Source organism: Rhinoderma darwinii, chromosome 1 (genome assembly GCF_050947455.1).
Source record: "Rhinoderma darwinii isolate aRhiDar2 chromosome 1, aRhiDar2.hap1, whole genome shotgun sequence".
Classification (NCBI taxonomy): Eukaryota; Metazoa; Chordata; class Amphibia; order Anura; family Rhinodermatidae; genus Rhinoderma; species Rhinoderma darwinii.
Genome location: NC_134687.1, coordinates 289,029,812 through 289,045,531, shown reverse-complemented (window position 1 = coordinate 289,045,531; position 15,720 = coordinate 289,029,812).

Here is a 15,720-nt window from a genome sequence, read left to right as displayed (position 1 = left end):
GCACATACCCTAAGGGTATGTTCACACGGCCTATTTACGGACGTAATTCGGGCGTTTTTGCCCCGAATTACGTCCGAAAATAGCGCCTCAATAGCGCTGACAAACATCTGCCCATTCAAAGCAATGGGCAGACGTTTGTCTGTTCACACGAGGCGTAATTTACGTGCCGCTGTCAAATGACGGCGCGTAAATAGACGCCCGCGTCAAAGAAGTGACCTGTCACTTCTTTGGCCGTAATTGGAGCCGTTATTCATTGACTCCAATGAATAGCATCGCCAATTACGTCCGTAATTGACGCGGCGTTCAAGCGCCTGCACATGCTGTTACGGCTGAAATTACGGGGATGTTTTCAGGCTGAAACATCCCCGCAATTTCAGCCGTTACGGACACCCTCGTGTGAACATACCCTAACTCTATTGCCCAGGAATTTCCAAACTTGCCGACCACGTGAAACCGCATGGTTCCTGTCGGCAAGAAATTGTCCGAGCACTTCAGGAAATTTCTGCCCACCCTGACGCTCTGTAACCAACAGCTGCTGCCCTGTCCACAGAGCCTTCATGATCCAGCAAACAGTCGTTTGACTACACCACCACTGATAAAGCGGACAAGATGTCTATATAAGACTTAATACATCTCAAATCTATGATAGGCTCTTTATAACAATTTGAACTATGTGATTAACACGAGATATGGGTTGTGGATCTTGGATCCAACGGGGTGGGGGTGGGGGTGGGGTAAAAGATAGTGAACATGTGTATGGATGTATACTGCTGTTTTAAAATTTTTTTTTTTTTACTGTATAATGATAAATGAGACGTTATGTATACATTACTAATTTATGGACAATTCTGTAAATGAAACATGATAGAGTGGATAGTAACTAGAGGTTAGTTATTTTCCTTAAATTCATTTCAGGTCCAATTCGATCGAACCGCAAGTGTCTCAATTTCCATGAAAACTTGTGCCTGACTCTCTGATGTCTTCTAGGACTGTATCCAACCCCTTTTAAACTCTATAAATAATAATAATATAATATAATAGCAATAAGCCATGACTAAGGACGCAGTCAGCGTCTGAAACGCGTAGGCACCGCCTATACCATTAACCACCTATTGTACTCTGGAAACACTCGTGTCAATGTTCTTGAATTTTAACTACTTTTGGAATAAAACTTGGAAGAAGTTTCCCATTTTAACAGATACACAAAACTCAGTGCTGGATCTATTTTTCCACTTTCCTGTCTATACTATTCGTGTGCCGGCGCGAGGACCCGAGCGCCTTCAACAATCCATACCTGTGATAAGGTGTACTGGAGGAACCCTCCTATTTTTTCGTTCTAATGATGCCAGGCCTCAGGTGAAGGGGTGTCTTTCTTATTCTCTTAGGCAGGGGAAAGCATCACTGCAAGTTTGTGGATCAAAGGAATTGTAAGAGAATGATATTATCTTGATATTATTATTCATCACCCCCGACCAAGAAGAAGTACTGAACTTAATAGACAAAAGGGTGTTGGTACAGGTTTCAGAGATGGAAAGGGGGGGGGGAAGGATTGTACTCCACCCTTTTCTTAGTCAAGAAACCGGGTAACGCCTACTGCACAGTTATAAATCTAAAAAACCGAACCACTATCTGTCCTATCTGAGATTCAGGATGAAGTCCATACAGTCGGCCACCCATTACCTATTTAAAAACTGTGTGATGACGTCCATAAACCTCAAGGATGCCTATTATCATGTCCTGATTCATTCCTTTTGATAGGTCACTTGAAGAACTCTTTCTAGAGTCAGATAGCATCAGTGTTAGGCTGGATTCACACGAGCGTGGCGTTTTTGCGGATGCAAAAACGTGGCGTTTTGCGCGCGCAAAAACCACTTGACAGCTCCGTGTGTCATCCGTGTATGATGCGCAGCTGCGTGATTTTCGCGCAGCCGCCATCATAGAGATGAGGCTAGCCGACGTCAGTCACTGTCCAGGGTGCTGAAAGAGTTAACTGATCGGCAGTAACTCTTTTAGCACCCTCGACAGTGAATTCCGATCACCATATCGAGCAACATGTTTAAAAAAAGGTTCGTACTTACAGAGAACTTCCCGGCCGTTGCCTTGGTGATGCGTCCTTGGTGACCAGCCTCTCTTGACATCTGGCCCCACCTCCCTGGATGACGCGGCAGTCCATGTGACCGCTGCAGCCTGTGCTTGGCCTGTGATTGGCTGGAGTTGTCACTTGGACTGAATCGTCATCCCGGGAGGTCAGACTGGAGGAAGAAGCCGGGAGTTATCGGAAAGTCAGAACTTTTTTTTTTTTTTACACGTACACGTATATTGGGATCGGAAGTCACTGTCCAGGGTGCTGAAACAGTTTAACTCTTTCAGCACCCTGGACAGTGACTCTCTCCTGACGTCGCGTACCGGAATTTTTTTTTCCGAGTTCGGCCGAACCCAGTGAAGTTCGGTTCGGTTGTCCGGGTTCGCTCTTCTCAAAGACACTCCGTTTGGATGTTTGTAAACAGAAAAGCACGTGGTGCTTTTCTGTTTACAATCATCCTTTTGACAGCTCTTGCGCGAATCACGCAGTTCGCATGGAAGTGCTTCCGTGCGGCATGCGTGGTTTTCACGCACCCATTGGCTTCAATGGGTGCGTGATGCGTGCAAAACGCCGAAAGAACGGACATGTCGTGACTTTTTTTCAGTGGACTCACGCTGAGGAAAAATCATGGACATGTCTGCACGGCCCCATAGACACGTATAGATCCGTACAACGCGCGTGCAAATCACGCGCGTTGCACGGACGTTTTTCCCGTTCGTCTGAATAAAGCCTTAGGGTATGTTCACACGGCCGAAAAATCATCGGAAGCAGAACGCCTCCAAACATCTGTCCACTGATTTCAATGGGAAAACGGCGTTCTATTCCGACGGGCCATATTTTTACGCGGCCGTTTTGAAAACGGCTGCGTAAAAAAACGGCTGCGAAAAAGAGGTGCATGTCATTTATTGAGATGTTTTTAGAGCCGATTTCATTGACTCTATAGAAAAACAGCTCCAAAAACTGCCGTGAAAAAACGTGAGTTTGCTTTAAAATGTCAGAAAATCAGGAGCTGTTTTCCTTTGAAAACAGCTCCGTATTTTCTGACGTTTTTAAATTTGTGTGTGCAGATACCCTTAAAGACTTTGTCCAGTTTGGGGTGAGGGGTGAACTGCTAAAAGTCTGCCCTAGTGCCAGATTATCAACGCACTTTCCTAGGGGTTCTGTTGGATTCAAGATCTTGAACAAGCTTCCTCCCACCTCCAAAGAGACAGCTTTTGGCCCAGAAAATACTCTCCCTGATCAGAGCTAACATTCTGTCACTAAGAGAGGCCATGTCAGCACAGGGTCTAATGACTTCATGTATCCAAGCTGTGAGATGGGCACAATTCCATTCCAGAACACTTCAGGGGGAGATTTTGTCAGTTTGGGATGTGGACCCTCTTCTCTAGATCTTTCCATATTTTTCTCTCTTCATGTAAAAACTTCTCTGAAGTGGTGGATGGATCCAATTCAAGAGGAGTTCAGTAGATAAGGGCAGATCTATTTGTAATGACCTCAGATGCAAGTCCATGGGGATGGGGTGCTTACTCTTTAACTTTTCTTTTTAGGAGAGATGGGAGCCCTCTTTATGGGAAGAATGCCAGGAATTTAAGAGTAGGTTTTCTTTCTCTATCTGAATCACAAACCGTTTTAAGGAACAGGCACGTAAAAATCTTTTCCGACAGTGCAACAACAGTGGCCTATGTCGATCATCAGGGAGGTACAGTACCAGGTCCCCGGCTTCCTGGAATTAGTGGAAAGAATAACTTTATCCCTATGGGTAGTTAACTTGAAGGGTTCACACACTTTTCAGGCAGATTTTCTGAATTGACACCAGTTAAATCAGGGGGAGGGGTTCCTAAATCAGAAAAACTTAGATTAAATTTCTCTTCTGTGGGGTAGGCCCTCTTTAGACCCGTTTAACAAAAAATGCTGGAGATTCTTTTCTCTAGATCTCGGAGATTCTCCGAATGTGATAGATGCTCTTTCTCAGTTCTAAAGGAGTCACCTATGCTATGCCTTTTCCCCTCTGTGTCTCCTGCCCAGGGTTATAGAGAAGATTAGAGAGGGATGATGATCCATGGGTATGTGGACCCACTAGGCCGCACCACTATAGCGGAGTAGCAGCTGGCCAAACAACAGTCTATACAAAGTCTTAGTACAAGAGTACCTTTTGTTGGACCAGACAGTAGCAGAGGCTTAAGCACAGATGAACTTGAAGTCAGATGACGCCACATGTGGCGGATGATATCAGGCGTGGTAGATAACACCAGACGTGGTGTAAGACAGCAGGTGTGACAGATGGCACAACACGACGCTAAGGCACAGGAACAAATACAGCACAGGATACCGGTAGCAGGGCACAGGAACAACGGGAACAATGGGAACGGGAACAGGATAATACTAAGGGACCGTTTGCTAAGACTAACATGGGTATACACAACAATGCTCAAGCAAGGAGTGAAAGGACAAAGCCCTTTATTTTTCTTGTGCACTCGCTGGCCCTTTAAGGGAAGATGCTGCAGAGCAGAAGTGAGTGCTGGCGTCTCCTAGGAAGGAAATGACGGCCAGCACTCACAAGTCCATGGCCGCGGTCGACGAGGGGTATGTTTGAACGACAGTCCACGGCCGTGGGGCCGCGGACGTTACAGTATCCCCCCTCTTACGCCCTCTCTTCTTGGGACCAGAGCGAGAGAGGAATTTCTTAATGAGGGTAGGGGCATTGAGGTTCTCTTCTGGCTCCTAGGACCTCTCCTCTGGACCAAACCCCTTCCAATCCACTAAGTAAAAAGTCCTTCCTCCTACTCTCTTGTAGTCCAGGATCTTCTTCACTTCAAACACATCGGAAGAACCGCTGGGGGACACTGCAGGTCTAGGAGTCTTACTGTAGCGGTGCAGAACCCACAGGCTTCAGGAGGGACACCTGAACGGAGTTGGGGGTTTTGAGAGTAGGAGGCAGCCGAAGTTTATAAGAGACAGGGTTAATTTGTTGCAGGATCTCAAAAGGTCAGAGGAACCTAAGAGCAAATTTGTATGAAGGCACCTTCAAACGGATATTCCTTGAGGACAGTCAGACTTTGGTACCCGGAAGAACCTGAGGTGGCTAGCTTCTCCTAGTATCCGCTTTTCAGTACATGTGATCCACTGACAGCAGAATAGAGGACCGGGCCTGGTGCTAGACTTGTAGAAAGTCCCCAAATGTAGAGTCAGCTGTGGGTACCTGGGATGTAGCCGAAACAGGAAGAGGGATTCGCGGATGTTGGCCGTAGACAATGAACAGCGGTGTGGAAGTAGTGCACTCACGTGTGGGGTTGTTGTATGAGAACTCGGAAGAAGCTGTACCCAGTCATCATGCTGCATGGAGATGAAGTGGCGAAGATAATTCTCCATGATATGGTTAATCCTCTCGACTTGGCCGTTGGACTGGGGATGGTATGCTGAGGAAAAGTCACATTTCACATCTAGGAGTTTACAGAGGGCTCTCCAGAATTGCGAAGTAAATTTAACCCACCGATCAGACACAATATGAAGGGGCAAGCCATGCAAGTGGAGGATGTGCTGGATGAAGGGATTAGCCAGTCGAGGGGCAGATGGTAGTACGGTCAGCGGAATAAAATGTGCTATCTTCGAGGACCGGTCCACCACCACCCAGACTGTATTGCATCCTGCTGAGGGAGGAAGATCTATGACAAAGTCCATTGCTATATGCTGTCGGGGAGCGTTGGGCACAGGCAGAGGTTGGATCAGACCGGCAGGCCTGGAGTGAGCAACTTTGTTGAAAGCACACAGGAAGAGACAAAGTCCACAATATCTTTGGGCAGCGTGGGCCACCAGAAATGACGAGCAATCATATCTCGAGTCTTACGAAGACCCGCATTCCCAGCCAGTTTGGAGCTGTGTTCCCAGCGAAGGATTCTCTTCCTGTCTGCCAACTGCACAAAAGTCCTTCTCGAAGGGATGTCTCTAACTTGCAGGGGATTAGCAGAAATAATGCAGGTCTATGATACATTGAGGGGACTCCACAGTGTCTTCTGTTTCAAACAACCTGGACAGGACATCGGCCCTCACAATTTTGTCAGTGGGACGGTATTGGAGCACAAATTGGAACTGGGTGAAGAACAGCGACCACCTGGCTTGATGGGGGTTCAGCCGTTGAGCCGACTGAAGATAAGTGAGATTTTTGTGGTCGGTGTATATCAGGATGGGGTCAGCTGCGCCCTGTAGTAGATGTCTCCACTCCTCCAGAGCCAATTTGATTGCCAGTAACTTCCGATCCCCAATAGAGTAATTGCGCTCTGCGGGAGAAAAAAGTCTAGCGTAATAGCCACATATTACTGCCTTTCCTTTGAAACTTCTCTGGAACAGAAGTGCACCTGCACCAACAGAGAAAGCGTCCACCTCCAACGAGAACTGTCGAGACACGTCAGGAGGATTGAGGTTGAAGTGAAGGCACTCTTAAGGCTATTAAACGCTGATTCTGCCTCCGGAGTCCTCACCTTGGCGTTCATACCTTTCTTGGTAAGGGTTGAGATTGGAGCTGTCAGTGAAGAGAAGTTTGGGATAAACTGCAGGTAGAAATTGTCGAATCCCAAAAAACACTGTATGGACCACAGACCCTGAGGACGTGGCCATTCCAGGACGGACTTTACTTTCTCAAGATCCATCTTGAGGCCTTGATCCGAGATGATGTAGCCCAGGAAGGGCAGGGAATTTTCTTTAAAAATGCACCTCTCCAGCTTGGCATACAGACGATTCTCCCTTAATCACAGAAGAACTTGACAGACATGCCTCTGATGAGTTGTCTGATCTGTGGAGAAGATCAAAATATCATCAAGATAGACCACAACACAGACATAAAGGAGATCTCTGAAGATATCATTGACGAATTCCTGGAAGACCGTGGGAGCGTTACATAAACCGAAGGGCATCACCAGGTATTCGTAGTGCCCGTCTCAAGTGTTGAATGCAGTCTTCCACTCGTCACCTTGATGGATTCGGATCAAACTGTAAGCCCCAGGCAAGTCTAGTTTAGAGAAAATCCTGGCTCCTCGTATATGGTCAAATAGTTATGAAATTAGTCACAACGGGTATCTGTTCTTAACCATGATCTGGTTGAGACCACGGTAGTCAATGCAAAGAAGAACCCGGCCGGGGAGGAGGATTTTCATATGAAACCCCTCTCCAGATTCTCCTTGATATAGGCCGACATGGACTCAGTCTCTGGCAAAGACCAGTGTGGGGGAAGGATCTCCGCCTCCTTCTTGCTGAAGACGTCCGCAAACTGAGAGAAATGAGGATGTAATCCTGCTAATGACTGAGGCAGAGGAGGCTGGACAGGATGGATCTGTAACAGACAGCGGTGGAGACATTTGGAGCCCCATTGGAGAACTTTTCCGGAATTCCAGTCCAGGACTGGGGCATGTAACTTGAGCCAAGGCAGACCCAGCAGAACAGGATTGACGGATTCAGGCAAAACAAGAAATGTAATCAGTTCAGTATGAAGGGCTCCAACTTGGAGCTTCAGTGGCTTGGTCTCAGACACGATCGGATCGGGCAGAGGAAGTCCATTCACAGAGGCAATAGCCAGAGACGTCTCCAGAGGAACTGGGGCAACTGGAGATGATCCATTAGGTCTTGTTGGTTGAAGCCTGCCTCGGACCCTGACTCCAGATACGTAGAGACCTGGTGTGTCTTCTCGCCGGACACTATGGTCACGGGAATGGACAGTTTAGAAGAGATTTTTTTGTCAACGGGGTTATTGATGCATCCCTGGATAGAACTCATTTATTAACTGGTTCCCGACCGATGGCTGTGTTTTTACAGCCAGCGGTCAGGGTTCTTAAAACCCGAGACATAGACTTTTTACGGCCCGGGTTTTAAAGGAAGAGTGTCACGACCAACTTTTTTTTTAATATGTTATGTGTTTTAGTGTGATAGATCAATAAATTTTATTAATGTATGTTGCTGTGTTGTACTTTTTACGTTTTTAATTGATTTACTTCTCTATGGGGGCTGCCATTTTTGTTTCCATTACTGTGTGTGTCGATTAACGTCACACACAGACATGGAATACGGCAGCCACAGTCCCATAGGGACTGCGAACGGCTCCCGTCCCATTGACTGCCGTGTACGGCGTCTGTGTGGGAACTGCGCATGCGCCGCTCCCACACAGTCCTATTCGAAATTGGCGCCGTCCGGCGCCATTTTCCTGTGGACCGGAAGTCGCGGCCGGACAGTAATATTACTACTTCCGGTCGCGGCTTCCGGACTTGTGCACATGGAACAGCGGCAGCAAACGGAGCGGACGGGCCGGAGGGAGCCGCGGCGGCAGGAGCAGGTAAGAGATTTCAATGTATGTTCGTGTTTACTACTGTATGTAAACCTACTACGCTGTGTGTTAGCTCAAAAAATGGCGACACACAGTGTAGGAGGTTACACCGTTCAAACCCCTCGTTTATCCCGGCACTAGCCAGGATAAAGGAGGGGGGGATGCTGAGAGCTCACTAGAGCGAGAGCTTTTAACCCAATGTTGCAATGCTGCAATTTTGGGAAATAGCTCCATCTAGTGACCAAAAATGGGTAGTATTATAAATTAGAATTAATTTATAATATTTCCTGACTATTTCCTGACTCGTGAAAAAAATAAAAAAAATTTGAACAATGTTTAATCACCCACACACTAAATGTTTAATTAAAAAAAAAAAAACATGTTTTTCGGGCAATACCATGCCTTTAACTTGCTGCCCGCGCAATCAGGCAGCTGAATGTCGGGTCTCCGGCTGTCAGTGACTGCCGGGGACCCTGAGGAGAAAATAGAAGCAGCTTTTGCTGCTCTATCTTCTCTGATGACTTGTACACAGCGCTCAATACGCGCTTTGTATAGGAATAGAGACAGCAGTAGCGGCGCTGTCTCTATTCCTCCCGGTGATCATGTGACTGGTCACATGATCGCCAGGTGCCGTTACTGACAGACTGCAGCTGGGTCTTACAAGACCCAGCACAGCCCTATTAGTGACAATCGTCACTATGAGAGGGCTGATTTCCCCTGTAACTGGGGCTGCTGTGCAGCTCCAGTTACAGTGGAAAAACATGGTGTAAAAGAAAGAAAAAAAAATTTCAAGTTCCCCAAAGGTCTTTTTTGACCTTTGAGGGACAGACCATAGTAATAAAAAAATAGTAAAGTAAAGTGCACATTTTTTTTTAGAATAAATACACATAAAATACCCACGTAAAAAAAAAACGTTCCCCCCCCGCCAATCATTTTTGTAACGCTAGCGCTGACCCAATTACCCTAATATAGACATGTAATATATTAAAATTTACGGTAGACAATGACGATCACAAATAAAAGGTCTATTTTAGGTTAAAACTATGTTATTACCCCAAAAAATAGCTGAAACGTAAAAAAGCTTATTTTTTTACTATTATTTTCAAACTTTATGAATAAAAATTCTAAAATAGCAAAAAAGATGTGTATAAAAACGATAAAAAAAAAAGAAACCTGTATTGTCTACGGAAAAAACGTCGCAAAAATCACGTTGTTAACCCAACAAATAAAAAAGTTATAGCCATTTAACTAACACGTGCTAAAAAGGGCTAAACGGTGTCTGGTCCTGAAGGCTCAAAATAGCCCGGTCCTGAACTAGTTAAATAGACACAATAAACCGGATAGAAAGGGTTTGGGAAATGTACTAGAGGAATTTGGGTGGATCGATGCTTGGCATAGTAGAAACCCGGTGAGTAGGGTATATTCTTGTTACACTAAATCGCACAACACATTATCACGGATTGATATGGCTATATGTAATAAAAAAAGCACTTCAAGATATTGTTAAAGTTAAATATGAAGCACATGGAATTTCGGACCATTCACCTTTGACAGTGGTATTAAGAAAAGGGTATAATTATGGGGGTAGGAGATTTAGAGTAAACAATAATTGGTTTGTTATGGTGGATCATTGTAAAATTAAAGATGAACTTATCTGTTTTTTTTAACCCCTTCCCACCCAATCATGTACAGTAACGTGATGAAAACTAGTGTCTTAACGCCTTTTTACGTTACTGTACGTGATGGAGATGAAGCTAGCTCAGGAGCTGAGCCAGCAACATCACCGCCGGGTGACAGCTGTATGTTACAGCTGGTACCCTGAGGAATCGGCCAGGACCGGAGCTAGCATCCGATCCGGACGATTAACCCCTCAGATGCTGCGTTCAATAGAGATCGCAGCATGTGAGGAGTTTTTAGCCACCGGCACCCCAGCAATGTGATCGCTGGGTTGCCGGTGGCTGCAAAGGCGATCGGAGGCTTAATACTTACCTCCCGGTCTGCCAGCAATGGAAGCCTCCTATGCCCTGCTCGGCGGCGGGGCCTAAAAGGCTTCCGGTACCATCAGCAAGATGGCGCCGGTTCAGCTTCCGGCTCAGAAGTCATCAGCAGTGTGTGTCCGTTGTATGTTACAGCGAACACCCCGATCTATCGGCAGGAACCGGAGCTAGCTCCGATTCCTGGCATTAACCCCTTCGATGCAGCAATCCATTGCGATCGCTGCATCGTAGAGGTTTGTAGCAAATCGGCAGCCTGCCATTACGGAAGCTGATTAGGCCCCACCCAGAGGCGGAGCCTGATCGGCTTGCTTGCTGTCAGTGAACAACTGACAGTTCCAATACATTGCACTACATAGGTAGTGCAATGTATTAGAAAATCACACAAACAGTTGGACCTTCAAGTCCCCTAGTGGGACTAAAGAAAAGTTTAAAAAAAAAGTGTAAAATAAATAAAAATAAAAAGTTGTAAAACATACAATAAAAGTTTCAAGTAATAAAATAAAACACAATCTCCCCCTTTTTCCCTTATCAAGTCATTTATTATTGAAAAAAATAATAAACCATACATATTTGGTATCGCTGCGACCATAACGACCTAAACTATAAAAATCAAGCACAATAGAGGGAAGTCGGCACCACTCTCAATCTTCACAGCATGGAAAAGGTAGATAGATGCAAGTGGAGTCAGGGTTTCCTCGTTTAAGCAAACTTCGGGCGGTTCTCAGCATAAATACAGACGGTCTTGTAGTATGATATGATAGGAGAAATGAAAATGCGGCACTCACCTGTTTGCAATTCTTCTTAACTTTATTGTGTCATCTTGGCAAGGGTAAAAGCATTACAGGGAGGACAGCTAGTTGTAGGTTACAGCCTGTTTCGCGCTGGGTGTCAGAAAAATATCCAGTTGTGCAGCCCGAGGGGAACAATTCTTCTGTTTCAAAAGGCGATGTATCAAGGCACTAAAATTTGAAAACTAGAAAGGGGAGGGCCCAAACATATCTGCTGGAAGCGAGGGTGCCCGTATTATACCAGGACAACACTTTCCTGGCAAAATTCCCCAAACTGCAAAGGTGCGGAGTGTGGACCAAAAGGGGGATAAGGAAGGACATTTATCATTGCATCACAGCGTAACACACATCTATGGATTATTATTATTTTTTTTTTACCTTATTATTATACCACCTGACTATGCCCCTGATGTACTCTGCCCAGCTCACATATGCCCCACATTATAAACGGAAACACCAGTAAGACTCGAAACAAAACTATTACCAAGCAAATTCCACGCTCCAAAAGCCAAATGGCGCTCCCACCCATCTGAGCCCTACAGTGTGCCCAAACAGCAGTTTACTTCCACAAATATGGCTTCGCCATACCCGGGAGAACCCTTTTAACAATTTTTGGGCTGTGTGTCTCCAGTGGCATAAGCTGGGCACGACATATTTGCCACTGAATTGGCATAGCAAGGAAAAATGTTTAATTTGCACCTTCCGCAGCGCAATCATTTATGGAAAAGACACATGGGGTGAAAATGCTCACTACACCCCTTAATAAATGCCTTGAGGGGTGCAGTTTCCAAAATGGGGTCACTTGTCAGGGGTTTCTTTTATTATTTCACATCAAAGCCTCTGCAATTTTGAACCAATACTTTATATGTCGCCAAATTAGGCCTCAATTTTACATGGTACTCTTTCACTCCTGAGCCCTGTCGAATGTCCAGGCAAAAGATTAGTGCCACATGTAGGGTGATTCTAAAACAGGGAAACACTGCATAATAATTGAGAGCTGTCTTGTTATGGTGGCACATATTGGCATATCTAAGGAAAAATTCCCATTTTCACTCTCCCACATCGTGTGCACACGAATTTCTGCAAAACACCTGTGGGGTTAAAATGCTCACTACACCCCTAGGTGAATACCTTCAGGGTGTTGTTTCCAAAATGGGGTCACTTCTCGGGGGGGATCCACTGTTTTGGTCACACAGGGACTTTGCAAATGCGACATAGCGACCAGAAACCAAATGCAGCAAAATCTGTACTCCAAAAGCAAATGGCGCTCTTTCCCTTCTGAGCCCTCCCGTGTGCCCAAACAGCAGTTTATGACCACGTGTGCGGTATTGCCGTACTGCAGAGAAGTTTCTTTACAAATGTCGGGGTTCTTTTTTTCCTTTATTTGTTGAGAAAATTAAAAATTTGGCGCTAAAGCTACGTCTTATTGAAGAAAAATGATTTTTTTTTCTTTTCACTGCCCAGTTCTAATAAAATCTATGAAACACCTGTGGGGTCAAAATGTTCACTACATCCCTAGATGGATTCCTCAAGGGGGTGTAGTTTTCTCAATGGAGTCACTTTTTTGTCATTTTCACTGTTTTGGTCTCTTAAGGGCTTTGGCAATCTGACCTGGCTCCGCAAACCATTCCTACTAAATTTGAGCTCCAAAAGCCAAATGGCGCTCTTTCCCTTCTAAGCTCCGCCGTGTGTCCAAAAAGCTGTTTATTACCACATGTATTGTTTTACTCGGGAGAAATTGCTTTACAAATGTTGTGGTGCTTTTTCTCCTTTAGTCCTTGTGGAAATTAGAAAAAATTAGCTAAACCTACATTTTCTTTGAAAGAATGTAGATTTTCATTTTCACGCCCTACTTCCAATAATTTCTGCAAAAAACCTGAGGGGTCAAAATGCTCACTATACCCCTAGATAATTTCCTCAAGGGGTGTAGTTTCCCAAATGGGGTCACTTTTGGTGGATTTCCACTATTTTGGCACCGCAAGAGCCCTTCAAACCGGACATGGAGCCTAAAATATTTTCTAATAAAAAGGAGGCCCAAAATACACTATGTGCATCTTTGCTTCTGAGGCCAGTGCTTTAGGCCTCATTTACACGAGCGTGTGCGTTTTCCGCACGCCAAAAAACGCAGCGTTTGGCGTGCGCAAAAGGCACTTGACAGCTCCGTGTGTCATCAGTGTATGATGCGCGGCTGCGTGATTTTCGCGCAGCCACCATCATAGAGATGAGGCTAGTCGATGTCAGTCACTGTCCAGGGTGCTGAAAGAGTTAACTGATCGGCAGTAACTCTTTCAGCACCCTCGACAGTGAATTCCGATCACAATATACACCAACCTGTGAATAAAAAAAAAAGACGTTCATACTTACCAAGAACTTCCTGCTTCCTCCAGTTCGGTCTCCCGGCCGTTGCCTTGGTGACGCGTCCCTCTCTTGTCATCCGGCCCCACCTCCCTGGATGACGCGGCAGTCCATGTGACCGCTGCAGCCTGTGATTGGCTGCAGCTGTCACTTGGACTTAATTCTCATCCCGGGAGGTCAGACTGGAGGAAGAAGCCGGGAGTTATCGGTAAGTCAGAACTGCTTTTTTTTTTACACGTTCATGTATATTGTGATCGGAAGTCACTGTCCTTGGTGCTGAACCAGTTTAACTCTTTCAGCACCGTGGACAGTGACTGTCTTCTGACGTCACGTACCGGAAATTTTTTTGCCGGGTTCGGCCAAAACGAGTTCGCCCGAACCCGGTGAAGTTCGGTTCGCTCATCTCTAATTTGACACTACGTTTGGATGTTTGTAAACAGAAAAGCACGTGGTGCTTTTCTGTTTACATTCATCCTTTTGACAGCTCTTGCGCGAATCACGCAGTTCGCACGGAAGTGCTTCCGTGCGGTATGCGTGGTTTTCACGCACCCATTGACTTCAATGGGTGCGTGATGCGCGAAAAATGCACGATTATAGAACATGTCGTGAGTTTTACGCAACGCACTCGCGCTGCGCAAAATTCACGCATTGTCTGCACTGCCCCATAGAGTAATATAGATGCGTACGACACGCGTGAAAAGCATGCGCGTCGCACGCGCGTATATTACGCTTGTGTAAATGAGGCCTTAGTCCATTACCACACTAGGGCCACATGTGGGATATTTCTAAAAACTGCAGAATCTGGGCAATAAATATTGAGTTGCATTTCTCTGGTAAAACCTTCTGTGTTACAAAAAAAAATAGATTAAAAATGAATTTCTGCAAAAAAAAATGAAATTTGAAAATTTCACCTGTACGTTGCTTTAATTCCTGTGAAACTTTTAAAGGGTTAAGAAACTTTCTAAATGCTGTTTTGAATACTTTGAGGGTTGAAGATTTTAAAATGGGGTGACTTTTTTCCGTTTTTTTATATACAAGGCCCTAAAAGCCGCTTCACAACTGAACTGGCCCCTGTAAAAATAGCCTTTTGAAACATTCTTGAAAATGTGAGAAATTGCTGCTAAAGTTCTAAGCCTTGTAACGTCCTAGAAAAATAAAAGGACGTTCAAAAAACGATGGCAATCTAAAGTAGACATATGGGGGATGTTAATTAGCAACAATTTTGTGTGGTATAACTGCTTGTCTTACAAGCAGATACATTTAAGTTTAGAAAAATGCTAATTTTTGCAATTTTTCACGAAATGTTGGTGTTTTTATTGACCAAATTTTTCCACTATTATAAAGTACAATAAATCACGAGAAAACAATCTCAGAATCGCTTTGATAGGTAAAAGCATTCCCAAGTCATTACCACATAAAGTGACACATGTCAGATTTGAAAAAATGGGTCTGGTCCTGAGGGCCAAAATGAGCTTGGTCCTCAAGGGGTTAAGGAAAATGAGGGTTCGGCATCTCCTGGGATGTTTGGGATACTGCAATGGGGAAGTCTCCAGAGATTTTAAGATTGAACAGGGTACAAGACAGGGTTGTCCCTTATCACCTTTGCTATTCTCTTTGATTATGGAACCCCTGGCAGTAATCGAAGATAGGAGTATAGTTGGCTTTGAGTATGGAGACGTTATCGAAAAAATCTATCTCTCTACACGGATGATGTTTTGTTATAGATGGGTTCTTCTCACTCTATTAATATAGTTATTGAGATATTTGAATGGTATGGATATTTTCAGGGTTAAACATTAATTGGGACAAATCTGCCTGTTTGATGATTGATAAAATTGATAATTTTTATCTCGGGCAAATGTCTGTTGTTCGAGATGACCAACATATAAAATATTTGGGGATTTATTTCACTAAAAACTTAATGGATTTTATGAAATTAAATATTGAACCTCTTTTTGATAAAATCAAGGGACGTATCCAGGTGTGGAAGAAAATTTATTTTTCTATTCCTGGGAGAATTGCCCTGATTAAGATGATTCTTCTTCACCAAATATTTTTGGAAATTCTCCTACAAACATACCAGAAATGAGGCATTTTGTTTCTTGAGCAATTAGTAGAGAATGGAGTCCTGTTGGACTTTGAGACTCTTAATAAGAAATTTGGACTGCGTAAAGGAGGTTGGTTCTATTT